The sequence below is a fragment of the Hylobates moloch genome, unplaced genomic scaffold (genome assembly GCF_009828535.3).
Source record: "Hylobates moloch isolate HMO894 unplaced genomic scaffold, HMol_V3 SCAFFOLD_7, whole genome shotgun sequence".
NCBI lineage: Eukaryota > Metazoa > Chordata > Mammalia > Primates > Hylobatidae > Hylobates > Hylobates moloch.
In genome coordinates, this window is record NW_026652282.1 from 129276463 (window position 1) to 129292954 (window position 16492).

The 16492-nt window shown below is 37.7% G+C and overlaps 1 non-coding gene across 1 annotated transcript; it reads right to left on the reverse strand.

Annotated features, from left to right (window-relative positions):
- Positions 1-13089: 13089 nt before the first annotated feature.
- On the reverse strand, positions 13090-13195 carry LOC116812311 (U6 spliceosomal RNA). Its single transcript, XR_004370623.1, has one exon. It is a non-coding gene; the product is annotated as a U6 spliceosomal RNA (small nuclear RNA).
- Positions 13196-16492: the final 3297 nt, after the last annotated feature.

Consider the following 16492-nt stretch of genomic DNA (forward strand, 5'->3'; position numbering starts at 1 on the left):
TTTAGAATTTTATGGATATGGCTCATGTCTATAATCCAAGCACTTTGGGAGGCCGAGGCAGAAGGATCACTTGAGGCTAGGAATTCAAGACCAGCCTGGGCAACAGAGCGAGGCTTTGTCTTTACAAAAAAAAAAGAAATTAGCCAGATGTGGTGGCACACGCCTGTAATCTCAGCTATTCAGAAGGCTGAGGTGGGAGGACCGCTTGAGCCTGGGGGTTTGAGGCTGCAGTGAGCCATGATCCAGCCACTGCATTGAAGCCTGGAGAAAGAGGGAGACTCTGTCTCAAAGAAACAGAGTTTTGTGAATTGCTTTTTTAAAATTTAATTTTGCATTATAATTATGTAAAAACACTACTATAGTTCCAAAATCAAATTTACAAAACAAGGCATATTCAGAGACACGTAGCTTCAACCCTTGTCTCCTTCTACTTGTTCTCTCTCTCTCCCTATATGTAACCATTTTAGTTTCAATTTTTGGTTCATTCTTCCATCAAAAAAATACATTATTTTTATTCAGGGTTTACAACTCATCTTTACATATGTGCTTACATCTGTTTTCCTGCTCTCCTCCACACCCATATACTACGCTGGTAATATCCAATTATTTGAAGTTGCTCTATGTGTATATGTGTGTATGTATGCATACCTATCCTGCCTAATTTCTTGCCTTTAACCTCATCTTTACATGTGTGTTTATATCTGCCTTTCTGTCTCTTCTCCATATGATACTTCAGCCATATTGAATTATTTAAAGGGCTTAAATGTACTATGTTTCGTATTGCCTCTGAGACTTTTTTTTTGAGGCGGAGTCTTGCTCTGTTACCCAGGCTGGAGTGCAGTGGCGCAAGCTCGGCTTACTGCAACCTTCATCTTCTGGGTTCAGGCGATTCTCCTGTCTCGGCCTCCCAAGTAGCTGGGATTACAGGTGTGCACCACCACGCCTGGCTAATTTTTGTACTTTCAGTAGAGATGGGGTTTCACCATGTTTGCCAGGCTGGTCTCAAACTGCTGATCTCAGGTGATCCACCCACCTTGGTTTCCCAAAGTGCTGGGATAACAGGCATGAGCCGCCGCGCCTGGCCTCAAGACTTCTTAAATGTGGTTCTTTCACACAGAATCCTGATTGGAAAGAGTTCAAGAGAGAATGGAACAAAAAGCTGTAGGGAAACAGACACCGTCATACATTGCTAGTGGGATGAGTAATAGCATAACCTCTATAAAAGGCTATACCTACTAAATTGCAATACTCAGTACTTTGTCAGCTGCACTCACTTCCCCTTACCTGTACAGTTATACTTCCACACCCAGCCTTCTTAACATTTTCTATCATTATATAACATAAATGTAATGTGTGTTTTTAAACAACTCCCTCTTATTGCCCCTGAAGCCCTCCACTTTACTCTAGTGCCCATTGCAAATATTACTTCCTACAATTGCTCTAGTATGCAAAAGGTGGGTAGCAGTGCCTTAAAGAATAGGGTTCAAGTGGGGCTAGTCATGTATGGGTAACATAACTCACTGCAAGAGGCTTTGGCAGGTCTGGGAAAGCACTGGAGTCATTTGCATAAAAATCCTTGGACCTCTTATAAAGAACCGTAGAGAGGACCCTGAAAGCTGCAGTTAGATCTCAGGGATATTCTCATTCTCAAAGCAAATAGGGGAGACGACGGCAGCAAAATCTTTAGAAAAGGGTGCCCCAGGAAGACAGAGAACTCAGCATTATGACTTGAGGCTTGTAGGCAGACTCAAAGGTCTTGGGATTTTATAAAAGGTTTTTTATACAGATAGGTACAGTTTGGCATTTTTCCATAAGAATATATCATTGCAGCCAAATTAGCAGTTTTCTTTAATCTAGGGTAGGTAAGTTCCAGTCTAATGAGATTCAGTCCTATTCTCTGTGAACAAGAATTTATTATTCTCCATTGAAGGGTTGGAGGGGGGTGTGAAAAGCAAACCTCTTAATGGGGATCTAGGAGCAATGAAGCACACATACTAATTTTGGGAAATATTAAATCATAAATCATGAAATTCTGGGAAATGAAAGAAATTAACATAACCAAATGATATATAGATCTCAGTCCTCTTAGGATGAATAGATGGTGCAACATGTTATAACAAAGTGAATTTTCTGTTGAGAAGTGCATTTAAAAGTAGAAGTGGCCAATAATCCATGTGTCTTATCCAACCTCTGGCATTTTGAGCTCAGGGTTTTTTGTTTGTTTGTTTTGTTCACTAATAGATTCCAAGCATTAGAACAACTCTGAGCAAAAAGTAGGTACACAGTAAATACTTGTTAAAGGAAAAAAGCAATAAAGAAAGATTTTATGCTTGAAAGGCTCCTTGCTATTCCTGATCAAGACTTTTTAATAGATCATCTCTTTAAATTCTTTTTTTTTTTTTTTTTCTGAGACAGGGTCTCACTCTGTCATTCAGGCTGGAGTACAGTGGCCAGACCTCAGCTCACTGCAACCTCCGCCTCCCAGGTTCAAGCAATTCTCCTGCCTCAGCCTCTTGAGCAGCTGGGACTACAGGCACCCGCCACCACACCCGGCTAATTTTTGTATTTTTAGTAGAGACGGGGTTTCACCATGTTGGCCAGGCTGGTCTTGAACTCCTGACCTCAGCCTCAAGTGACCCACACACCTCGGCCTCCCAAAGTGCTGGTATTATAGGTGTGAGCCACCGTGCCTGGCCAATCTCTTTAAATTCTTGATAGTTATCATAAGTGAGACAGTTCAAAATGTAAAATAAATGTTTCCATTTCCAAATGTACAATGTTAAAATGATATAAATACTTCAACAGCTCTTTTATTTCATTAACAAATGTGACACTGACATTTTTGTAATAAGTATATTTTTGTATCAAGTTGAATATTTTTATATCTAGTTTTTCAAAGTAATGCAGAGCATCTATACATTCTTAGAGCAATTAACTTGCATCTAGCTTGGACACCACCAAAAGGTCATGTCAGCCACAAATGGATAGAAATATCCAATGCATGTAAGGACAGATATTGGGGCCAACGCTTGGAGATGTGCCAGCCAGAAGCCTCTGCCTGGATGCTACTCCACTCCCAGCCCCCACCACCCTGAGTGCAGGAAGGGAATGGCAATCCCTGTCACTGCATACCATATGCTATTCCTGCACACCAGTTGAGACTCTGGGCTATGAGAAATGCTCCTTGGGTTATGAGGAAGATTAGGCATGACTGTAACCATTGCTACAGGTATAATATTCCATTTACAAATGATCTCAGCAAAACTGGGTCTCTACTAGAAATCATTAATATTTAAATGTTCTAGAGCAGCACTGTCCAATAGAAATATAATGCGAACTACATATATAATTTTAAACAATCTACTAGTCACCTCAACAAAGTAAAAAGGAGTAAAATTAATTTTAATATTATACTTCACTTAAAAACATATTTGAAATGTATTAACATGTAGTCAGTGTAAAATTATTGAGATATTTGACTTTTTAAAATTCAGTACTTGAAATCTGTATATAGTTTATACTTACAGCACATTTCAGTTCAGATGCTAAATTTTTAGTGGTTACAGTGAAAAGTAGTTCTACCAAAATAAAAATTTAACAGAGAAATTATTTTACACTGCTTCAACTTTTAAATTTAAATTAATTAAAATCAAATACAGTGGAATAAAATTTTAAAAATCAGTTTCTCAGTTGCACTATACACATTCCAAGCTCTCATGTGGCTCATGGCTACCATATTGCACAATGCAGCTCTAGAAATATGATACCTAACTGCAAATCAGGTACAAATGTTATCTAGAAGGTAGTTCTATTGTTATATACTTTTATGACATTAACATAATTACTTACAAAGTGAATCAACAGAATACTCTCCTCAAAAATATATTTCTCAGACTAAAGTTCCCAGGCTTTGAAATGTTGACTTATTGTATCTTTTACTATTTACTTTTGGAAAATCTCCAAAATTGTGTTATCTAATAGATCCAAACTGCAGTAATTGCGTTGTACCACAAGAGGACCTGCAAAGACAAGTTGAGTTTAAATTTCAGCCATGCTCATGCTATTAAACTGAAGTGTTAATTAGCAAAACATCTCTGTCAATATTAGAATTTTTACATCTGCCTCAGTTAAAATTGAAAAAAGTAATCCATTTCAACCTAATTTTAAATTAACACATATTATGGGGGCTATTAGTGGTAATATGAGGCTACATGAAGTGACATTTTGGGAAGAATTAGGAGATGGTATGCAGTGGTTAAAAGCATGGAATAGGAAGCCATACAGGCCAGACAAAAGTCTTGGTTCTGTCCCACACTAACTGTATAACTCCAGGCCAGTCTCTTAATCCAAAAATAGAGCCATTTATAGTACCCCATCCTAGGATTTGTTGAGGAGTAAGTGAAATAACACATATAAAGTGCTTATCACCATATGCATAGTTAGTACTAAAAATTGTTAACTATAACATTGATAAAAAAGACTAAGACGTGCCATGGTTAATTGATATGAATTACAAAAGGATTCAATGGATAGCCTCAAGGTTTAATGACATCCATTTAGCTCTTCTGTCCATATCTGTTAGTCTTAGCCACCTCTTGAACTAGAAAATTCTAGGTGCCCTAATTGTTTCCTTTATCTAATAAATAACTGCAGGGCACTGTTGTATACATAACGACATTTATTTATTATTTCTGATTATTCCAAAATATAATTTTGGTCTTTAAGAAACTTCTGGTATTAATTTATTGTGGGAGGCAAAATAGACATACATAAAAAGTTATGTAATTTGAAAATTAATTATACTGTTCTGCTGGTGAAGTGGGTCTCTATAAAAAACCTGATTTATAGCTTTTGGTGATTCCATGGGGTAAATACTCCCACCATGGCCAATTAACTACAAGCTACCAATGGTTCCACAACCAGCTTGCAAAACTCCTGAGTATTTAACAACCAAGTCTTGTAAGCTGGTGTGAGCTTGCTGTAGCACACCATTGCTTGTATAACATGGTGTAGCAAAATAAAATGTCATGAGAGGATCTATAATTATAAATAAGTTGTATGGAGAATGAGGCTAATACATTCAGAGAATGAAATCTCAATGGAAAGTTGGATTAAGTATGCCAGTTGAGCATAAATATCTACCTCCCTTGTATTCCAAATTTTATAAAATTAGTAAAATAGTGATGTAGAAGCAAATCCACCTTGGCCTTCTTACTGTTCTTATAGAGCTCCAGGCAATTTCTTTATTAGTGTCTTTGTACTTGGTGTTCTCTCTGTCTGGATTTCTATCTTTAGCTATCTGCATGGCTCCCTTCATCTCTTCCTTTACTTCCTTCAATCTATGTTGCTACACAACCCCCCCCATCCTGTGACCCAAGCAGGTACACGGATACTCTTTTTTCCTATTTCTTGTTAAATTCCTCCCCTTCAAACTCCAGCAGATATCACTATCTGACAAGCTATGCATTTTAATGACATATTTGTTGTCTGTCTCCCTCCACTAGAAGGTAGGCTTCATGACAGCTGAGAATTTGTTGTTGTTGTTCATGACAATATCTCTGGTACCTAAAACACTGACTGGCACAGCGCAAGAGCTCCATAGTATTTGTTGAGTGCATAACAATGCTGATAAGACAGTATATCACCAGTGAACCAGAAATTATAAGAAATTCCCAGAGGTTAGAGAGCAGACAGGATCAGATAGAGAAAACCGCATTCCAAAACACATGGGAGAAAACTGCAGAGGTAAGAACAACCCCTGCTCCCCCGCCACCAAAAAAAAAAAGCCTTCAAACTCAGAAGCAATAAATGCTGTGGGGCGAAAGGGGCCCTCTGGAAACCATCAGTGAAATTAATTAAATACTTAAATTAAAATCACGGGGCTGTTTCTCCATCTTTTCCAATACCTTCTCACAACACCCACCTCTTACTGAGCTGAAGGCTATTACACACTTAACCATGGAGAGGTGGACAATAAAGAAACTGCACTTTTAACAAGTGAACTAGCCCCCTAGGAACTGCTTTCAGTGTGGGTACCAAAGTATGAGAGAGAAGTAGAAAAGAATTTCAGATAGGCAGTTGAGTTAGATAGCTGAGAAAGATACTGCTACTTAGGAGACAAACCCTTCAATATATCAGCAATTGTAGTGGCGATGGTCTACTTTAGGTTGACATACATTTAAGCAACGATGTCTAAACATGCTTTAAGCCCTATCCATTTACATATAGCTGAGTTCACAGACAATACTGCCCATTCAATGGGACATCCTGTTAGGGAAACACATACAACTGCAGAGAAATCCATGGAAACTACCTGTATTCGGAACCTAGCCCTTCATTCATAAACATGAACAGATAGCCAAGTACCTCTAGAGAGCTGCATAAAACAGAAAGGCCACCGTAAACCATGAGAACAACTGATCTCAGAGAAAATAGATATAATACGTGCAACAGATGAGGAATACAACAATAACAATAAAATTTTTGAAAAATTTGAAAAAAATAATTTTCATTCATAAAACAAAATAAGCTTCACAGCAACAAAAAGATTAGAGAACAAGAAACAGTTCTTGGAAATTATCTTTTTAGCAAAATAAGAAAAATGCAAGAAAAGTATTAAATAATAGAATGTGCATGATTGAAGAGCAAATTGGGGCTCTGGAGAATAAAGTCAAGGATTTAAAAAAATGAAACATAGAAACCAACAAATGAAAAACTACAAGCTAAAGAGATGAAAATTTGAGATAAAAGTTAAGAGATGTTGTCAATCAATCCTAGAAGTTTAATCTAATAAGAGACAACATAGTAAGAGGAGAGAAATAATCAAATAAATAATAAAACAGAAAAATGGTTCCCAAGCTTAAAAAAGGAATTTTCTGAATAAAGAGATTTATCCAATGCTGACCAAGAAGAATAATAAATGACCCACATCTGGGCATATTCTTATGTATTTCATAACTCCAAGGGTAAAAGAAAATTCCAGAAGCTTCTACGGAGACAGAGGCAGAAAGAAAATTTTGTCCAAAGGAGTAAAAACCAGATTTGTATAAGAAGAAAAAGAAGCAATACCTTCAAAGTTCTGAGGGAAAACCATTTTTTAACTTACAATTCTATATCTAGTCAAGCTAACTCTATAGTGAGGCAAAATAAGGATTCCTTCAGACATGGAGAGAGTCAGAAAGTTATTCCCTGCAGACTTCACTGAAAAAAATTACTCAAGAAGCTACTGTAGCAAAATGAAAAATAAATCCAAGGCAGAAAATTGGAAATGCAAGAAACAAAAGTACACGAAGAGGCTAGAAATACTTATATATATGCTTAAATAACGGTTGATGCATAACTTAAAAAAATCCCTAGAACTAAATTTCCAGATCACTATAATATGGGAGATGGATAGGGCAGGCTGAAAGGGTAATGGAGTGCTATAGATCTCATCTTTTTCAGGGGAAGTGTATAGATACCTGTTAATTGTACATGAAGAAGGAAAATGTTAATTTTTAATATTTATTAACAGTTTAAGGGTAGCCACTAAAATAATAGAAATAGGATGTGTAACAAAGCTGTAAAGGGGCAAAAAAGAAAAAGACAACAAAGTGCAAGAAAGTAAAAGGGAGGGGAAGATAAGGAAAAGAGTGGGAATAGAAGTGGAAAAGAAAAAAATAAGGAAAGAAAGGTAAATATAAGACATAAAATAGAGCACCATTGATCATATAAATATGTATGGATTAAATTCCCTGATTCAAAGAAAAAGATAGACATTTAAGTAGAGTTAAACACAACTCCCCTTCTAACAAGATCTGGCTATATACCATAAAGAAATATACTAGAAATAAGCCAAATGAATTAAATGACACAGAGAATTTGAAAATAAAGAGATAGGGAAATAAACACCAGGCAAATGCGTGTTTTAAAAAAGCACATATCAATACTAGATATAACTTAAGGCCAAATGCTAAATGTGGTATATATATATATATATATATACATATATATACATATAACAATTAAATGAGACATAGAGATCTATCTTATATTAGTATATTAGTACAATCTATTATCCTTCAAGAGAACATATATGTATCTTGTCAACTAAGAACTATATTATATATATATTTATATGTATATCTATATCTATAATATATATCCACACATATATCCATCAAAGAAGGACTTCACATCTTTTTCAGGCAATTACAAAAGATTTACAAAGGTTGATAATGAATATGGCCACAAAGGAAAAGAACATATTCTCCAAAGCAGAAGTTAAGCAAGTCATTTTCTCTTAACACAGAAGCAAAATCAAGAATTTAATAAACAGTAATAAAATTAATCTATATATTAGTTTCTTATTATAGCTGTAAGAAATTGCCACACACTTAGTAATTTAAAACAACGTAAATTTATTATTTGGACATCAGAAATCAGAAGTAGATCTTATGAGGCTAAAATCAAGTATCAACAGATCTCTGTTTTTTCTGGAGGGTCTAGGGGAAAATTCTTTTTTTGTCTCTTCCAGTTTCTAGAGGTTAACCTCATCACTCTGTATTGCCTCATCTCTTTCCCTGACTCTGCTGCCTTTCTCTTTCATCTTTTAAGGACTCTTGAGATTATATTGGGCCCTCCCTATCTTAAGATAGTTGACAATCACATCTGCAAAGACCCTTTTGGCATGTAAGGTAACAGGTTCTAGGGATTAAGACATGGACATCTTTGCAGGGAGATCGGGGGAGGAGGTTGTCCTATCTACCACAATCAGGGAGTGAAATGACACTCTTCTAAATAACTCTTGGATTAAAAAAAAAAACTCAAATTACAACTTATTTAAAAATGAAAAACAGTTATTGTAGTATATATTCAAACCCATGGAATGCTTCAAAGATGTACTCAGAGGACAAGATACAGCTCTAAACATATGTATTACAAAACAGTAAATATTGGGAAAAAATTAAGTGCTTAATTCAACAAACTAGAAAATTAATAGAAAAAATATGCCCAAAGAAATCAGAAAGAGCTGATACAGATAATGCTATGGAAAACAGTAAGACAAGCCAACAATACATTAAATAAATCAACAAAACTGAAATTTGGTTTTGGAAAGAACAAAAAAAAAACCTTGACAAGTGTGATTATGAAAAAAAGAGCAAACACACAAAGTTAAGAATGAGAAAGCAGAATTAAATATATAGAGCATATTTTAAAATTTGTAAGAAGAATTCTACATGTACAATTTTATACCCTACATTTAAACTCATGATTACAGAAAATACCCGAAGAAACAGTAGAAAGTTTGAATAGGAAAATAACAATATAAGAATATGAAAAGATATTCAAAAATTTTACCCTTACCATGTTTTTCATATATGTTTCATATATGAAGTTCATTCATGATTTGGCTCGCTGCTTGCCTGTTGTTGGTGCATAAGAATGCTAGCTGTTTTTGTACATTGATTTTATATCCTGAAACTTTGCTGAAGTTGCTTATAAGCTTAAGAAGCTTTTGGGCTGAGACAATGGAGTTTTCTAGATATAGCATCATGTCATCTGCAAAAAAGATAGTTTGACTTCCTCTCTTCCTATTTGAATATGCTTTATTTCTTTCTGTTGCCTGATTGCTCTGGCCAGCACTCCCAATACTAGGTTCAATAGGAATGGTGAGAGAGGGCATTCTTGTCTTGTGCTGGTTTTCAAGGGGGAATGCTTCCAGCTTTTGCCCATTTAGTGTGCTATTGGCTGTGGGTTGTCATATATGGCCTTCATTATTTTGAGGTATGTTCCTTCAATACCTAGTTTATTGAGAGTTTTCAACATGAAAGGATGTTGAAGTTTATCAAAGGCATTTTCTGCATCTATTGATATAATCATGTGGTTTTTGTCTTTAGATCTGTTTATGTGATGAATCACATTTATTGATTTGTGTATGTTGAAACAACCTCGCATCCTGGGGAATGAAGCCAACTTGATCATGGTGAATAACCTATTTGATGTGCTGCTGGATTTGGTTTGCATCTATGTTCATCTAGGATATTGGCCTGAAGTGTTCTTTTTTCACTGTGCCTCTGCCAGGTTTTGATATCAGGGTGATGCTGGCCTCATAAATTGAGTTAGGGAGGAGTCCCTACAATTTTTAAAATTTGTTTTAGTATAAATGATGCTAGCTCTTCTTTGTACCTCTGGTAAAATTCGGCTGCGAATCCATCTGGTCCTGGGCTTTTTCTGGTTGATAGGCTATTTATTACTGCCTCAATTTCAGAACTCATTATTGGTCTATTCAGGGATTCAATTTCTTCCTGGTTCAGTCCTGGGAGGGTGTATGTGTCCAGGAATTTATCCATTTCTTCTAGATTTTCTACTTTATGTGCATAGAGGTGTTTATAGTATTCTCTGATGGCTGTTTGTATTTCTGTGGGGTCAGTGGTGATATCCCCCTTATCATTTCTGATTGTGTTTATTTGAATCTTCTCTCTTTTCTTCTTTATTCGTTTAGCTAGTGGTCTATTTTATTAACCTTTTCAAATAACCAGCTCCTGGTTTCGTTGTTATTTTGAAGGGTTTTTTTGTGTCTCTGTCTCCTTCAGTTCAGCTCTGATCCTAGTTAATTCTTGTCTTCTGCTAGCTTTGGGGTTTGTTTGCTCTTGCTTCTCTAGTTCTTTTAGTTGAGATGTTAGGTTGTTAACTTGAGATATTTCTAGCTTTTTGATGTGGGCATTTTAGTACTATAAATTTCCCTCTTAACACTGCTTTAGCTGCATCCCAGAGATTCTGGTACATTGTCTCTTTGTTCTCATTAGTCTCAAATAATTTCTTGATTTCTACTTAATTTTATTATTTACCCAAGAGTCATTCAGGAGAAGGTTTTTCAATTTCCATGTAATTGTGTTGTTTTGAGTCAATTTCTTAATCTTGAGTTCTAATTTAATTGCACTATGGTCTGAGAGACTGTTAGGATTTCAGTTATTTTGCATTTGATGAGTAGTGTTTTACTTCTGATTATGTGATCAATTTTAGAGTAAGTGCCATGTGGTAATGAGAAGAAGTATATTCTGTTGAATTTGGCTGGAGAGTTCTGTAGCTATCTATCAGCTCCACTTGATCCAGAGCTGAGCTCAGGTTTTAAATATCTTTGTTAATTTTCTGTCTCAATGATCTAATATTGACATTGGGGTGTTAAAGTCTCCCAATATTATTGTGTGGGAGTCTAAATCTCTTTGTAGGTCTCTAAGAACTTGCTTTATTAATCTGGGTGCTCCCGTATTGGGTGCATATATAAGATAATTAGCTCTTCTTGTTGAATTGAACCTTTTAGCATTATGCAATGCCCTTCTTTGTCTTTTTTGAACTTTGTTGGTTTAAAATCTGTTTTGTCAGAAATTAGGATTACAACCCCTGCTTTTTTCTGTTTTCCATCTGCTTGGTAAAATTTCCTCCATCCCTTTATTTTGAGCCTATGTGTGTCTTTGCATGTGAGATGGATCTCTTGAAGACAGCATACCAATGGGTCATGATAAGCGGTGACAATGTGCTAGCAGCGCTCGCTCACTCTCGGTGCCTCCTCGGCCTCAGTGTCTGCTCTGGCTGTGCTTGAGGAGCCCCTCAGCCTGCTGCTGCGCTATGAGGGCCCCTCTCTGGGGCTGGCTGAGGCAGGAGCTGGCTCCCTCTGCTCGCAGGGAAGTGCGAAGAGAGAGGTGCGGGTGGGAGCCAGGGCTGCACGTGGTGCTCACGGGCCAGCGCAGGTTCCAGGTGAGCATGGGCTCAGCACCTGCTGGGCTTGATCAGAGGCTGAATACCGTGTGTGGACCACCCTTCCCTCCTTGTGGGATCATTGGCCATGTTAGCAGGTCTCCATCTCTTTCTCACTTCCTCTCTTTTCCTCTTGATTGTCTGGGATGAGCTCCCTCTGGGCTGCCGGAGTGCCCAGGCTAGGTGCCGCAAAGTCCTGTGGCGAGTGCCAGTGAGAGGTGAGGCTGGCTGGGCTTCTGGGATGGGTGGGGACTTGGAGAACTTTTCTGTCTAGCTAAAGGATTGTAAATGCACCAATCAGCACTCTGTGTCTAGCTAAAGGTTTGTAAACACACCAATCAGCGCTCTGTGTCTAGCTAATTGGCTGGGGACTTGGAGAACTTTTCTGTCTAGCTAAAGGGTTGTAAACACACCAATCAGCACTCTGTGTCTAGCTAAAGGTTTGTGAATGCACCAATCAGCCCTCTGTCAAAATGGACCAGTCAGCTCTCTGTAAAACAGACCAATCAGCTCTCTGTAAAATGGACCAATCAGCTCTCTGTAAAGTGGACCAATCAGCAGGATGTGAGTGGGGCCAGATAAGGGAATAAAAGTAGGCCACCGGAGCCAGCAGCAGCAACCGCTGTGGTCCCCTTCCATGCTCTGGAAGCTTTGTTCTTTCGCTCTTCACAATAAATCTTGCTGCTGCTCACTCTTTGGGTCCACACTACCTTTATATGCTGTAACACTCACCCCCGAAGGTCTGCAGCTTCACTCCTGAAGGCAGCGAGACCACAAACCCACCGGGAGGAACGAACAACTCCGGACGTGCTGCCTTTAAGAGCTGTAACACTCACTGCGAAGGTCTGTGGCTTCACTCCTGAAGTCAGCGAGACCACAAACCCACCATAAGGGAGAAATTCCGGACACATCTGAACATTGGAAGGAACAAACTCCAGACACACCATCTTTAAGAACTGTAACACTCACCGCGAGGGTCCGCGGCCTCATTCTTGAAGTCAGCGAGACCAAGAACCCACCAATTTCAGACACAATGACTCTATCAATCTTGCTGTCTGTGCCTTTTAATTGGGAAATTTAGTCCATTTACATTTAAGGTTAGTATTTTTATGTGTGAATTTGATCCTATCATCATGATGCTAGCTGGTTATTTTGCAGGCTTGTTTATGTGATTGCTTCATGGTGTCACTGGTCTGTGTAATTCAGTGTGTTTTTATAATGGCTGGTAGTGGTTTTTCCTTTCCATATTCAGTGCTTCCTTCAGGAGCTCTTGCAAGGCAGGCCTGGTGTTGAAAAATTCACTAAGCATTTGCTTGTCTGAAAAGGATCTTACTTTCTTATTTGCTTGTGAGGAAAAATATGGAATGCTTCATGAGTTTGCATGTCATCTTTGTGCAAGGGACATGCTAATGTTCTCTCTACCATTCCATTTTAGTATATATGCTGCCGAAGTGACCACCAAAATATTTTCTTAATGGTTGCATAATAGTCTTCAGTCATTCTTCAACTGGTAGTTGTCCATTTTTCTTTTACCTTTTTACATTATCAAAAAAATTCACAAGGAACATATGTATATCCATAGATGTGGGGTTTTCTATTAAACATAAAAATCGAATTGCCCAATGTGTACTGTTTTTGAGTGCAAGTAACATAACTCAAACCAGCAGTGGTTTAAACCAGGAATATATTAGTTGTTTAGTGAACAAGAAATCTGGTGGAAGATAGTCATAGTTTGAGTGTTCAAAGTCATAGTCCACAAGACAAGCTCTTTTCATAATTCTATTCTTCCATTCCTGGGCATATTGCCTCTCGGTTACAAGATGTCTACTGAAGCTCCAGATGTTCACACAACAAGATACAAAGTATAATGGGAAGGAAGAGGGCAAACAAACACTGTTTTATATAGTTCTCTGTAAGGTAGAACTGTGTGGCCCCAAATAAACTTTCTCTTACATCTAGATGGCCAAAAACAGTTTCACATATACCCATCTCTATACCAGTCAATGGTCAATGGGAATGGCATGTCATGATTTGTTTGGACTGGGTGCATTGCTCCCTAGACAAGACCATGCTCCTATCAGTGAAAAAAAAATACATAGAGAAAATAATCCTTGGAAAGGCAACCAACAGCGTCTGCTACGATATGATATGGAATTGATTAATATGCTACTTAGACATCCTCAGTAAAATATCTGTTAGGGAAACAGGAGCCTAGCAGAACCAGAGTGACACCATTTTAAGTTCAGCTCCATCTTGAGGCTAAAAAGGCACTTTCGGTTCCAGCCATGGCTCATGGTTATAGAGTGTTTATAGTTGAGGAAAACCTACAAGGACACACACCTACAATAGCAGAAAGTCTAGATGTCCCAATACCCATAACAATATATGGTTTCAAAATAATTATAGTTATTCTTTGATGTACTTACCCACTAAAATGTCAAGGATAGTTTTCCTTAAATCAACAGAATAATAAATTTTCTCATGCTGTCTGCTCTCCTGCACACAGTCACAGCTTAGTTTAGTCTTTGCATAGACAGGACACTTACATAAGAAAAGCTTAAAGATAGTGCATTCCTCGCTTAATTTCTGAGGATGGCCTACTCTGTAACAGTGTAGCTTTCAATATCTTATCACAGCACTATGCAACTCACCTTGAATTCTTTCTTCTGTGAGATTCAAGAACACTCTCTGCAGATCTGGATTGAGACCATGTCCCTACAAAGGACATGATCTCCTTCCTTTTTATGGCTGCATCAGGTTTCTTGTGTTTGCTAAGTCAGTTATCACCTGTCCTTTTTGCTTTCCAACTTCTAAAATTTTGATTCTACTGTCTCCTCCTATCCTGACTCTCTCTCTCTCTCTGTATGTATGTATGTATGTGTGTGTGTATGTATGTTTCCATCTATTACTTTATAATTTTCCTGATGTTTCATGAGGTAGTGGAGGCATATATCTTCAACCACCATCTTTTTTAAGTCCTACACTCTTAGCCAGTATGTATCATTGTCTTGCAAGTCAGGCTGAAGAGTGATCTGAATGCACTTGAAAGTCTGAATGAAATTGTTGTGTTGGGAAAATTATCACAGCAACAATGTACAGGATGGATGAGAAGGGGGAGAAAACAGAAGCAGGTTATTTGCCCATTTGCCTTGCTTGTAGTATCTTTCCCCTTACTTCTCAGTTTTTTTTTTTTAATTATACTTTAAGTTCTGGGATACATGTGCAGAACGTACAGGTTTGTTAAATAGGTAGGCACATGCCATGGTGGTTTGCTGCACCCATCAACCCGTCATCTATGTTAGGTATTTCTCCTAATGCTATCCCTCCCCTGGCCCCCTACCGCCCAACAGGCCCCGGTGTGTGATGTTCCCCTCCCTGTGTCCATGTGTTCTCATTTTTCAACTCCCACTTATGAGTGAGAACATGTGATGTTTGGTTTTCTGTTCCTGTGTTAGTTTGCTGAGAATGATAGTTTCCAGCTTCATCCATGTCCCAGCAAAGGACATTAACTCATCCTTTTTTGTGGCTGCATGGTATTCCATGGTGTATATGTGCCACATTTTCTTTATCCAGTCTATCATTGATGAGCATTTGAGTTGGTTCCAAGTCTTTGCTATTGTGAGTAGTGCTGCAGTAAACATATGTGTGCATGTCTCTTTATAGTAGAATGATTTATATTCCTTTGGGTACATATCCAGTAATGAGATTGCTCAGTCAAATGGTCTTTCTAGTTCTAGATCCTTGAGGAATTGTCACACTGTCTTCTAAAATAGTTGAACTAATTTGCACTCCCACCAACAGTGTAAAAGCATTGCCATTTCTCCACATCCTCTCCAGCATCTGTTGTTTCCTGACTTTTTAATGATCATCATTCTAACTGGTGTGAGATGGTATCTCATTGTGGTTTTTATTTGCATTTCTCTAATGACCAGTGATGATGAGCTTTTTAAAATATGTTTCTTGGCTGCATAAATGTCTTCTTTTGAGAAGTGTCTGTTCATATCATTCACCCACTTTTTGATGGGGTTGTTTTTTTTTCTTGTAAATTTGTTTAAGTTCTTTGTAGATTCTGGATATTACCCCATTGTCAGATAGATAGATTGCAAAAATTTTCTCCCATTCTGTAGGTTGCCTGTTCACTCAGATGATAGTTTCTTTCACTGTGCAGAAGCTCTTTAGTTTAATTAGATCCCATTTGTCAATTTTAGCTTTTGTTGCCATTGCTTTTGGTGTTATAGTCATGAAGTCTTTGCCCATGCCTATGTCCTGAATGGCACTGCCTAGGTTTTCTTCTAGGGTTTTTATCGTTTTAGGTTGTACATTTCAGTCTTTAATTTATCTTGAGTTAATTTTTGTATAAGGTGTAAGGAAGGGGTCCAGTTTCAGTTTCCTGCATATGGCTAGCCAGTTTTCCCAGCACCATTTATTAAATAGAGAATCCTTCCCCCATTGCTTATTTTTGTCAGGTTTGTCAAAGATCGGATGGTTGCAGATGTGTGGCATTATTTCTGAGGCCTCTGTTCTGTTCCGTTGGTCTGTATCTCTGTTTTGGTACCCGTACCATGCTGTTTTGCTTACTGTAGCCTTGTAGTATAGTTTGAAGTCAGGTAGCATGATGTCTCCAACTTTGTTCTTTTTGCTTAGGATTGTCTTGGCTACACGTGCTCTTTATTGGTTCCATATGAAATTTAAAGTAGTTTTTTCTAATTCTGTGAAGAAAGTCAATGGTAGCTTGATGAGGATAGCATTGAATCTA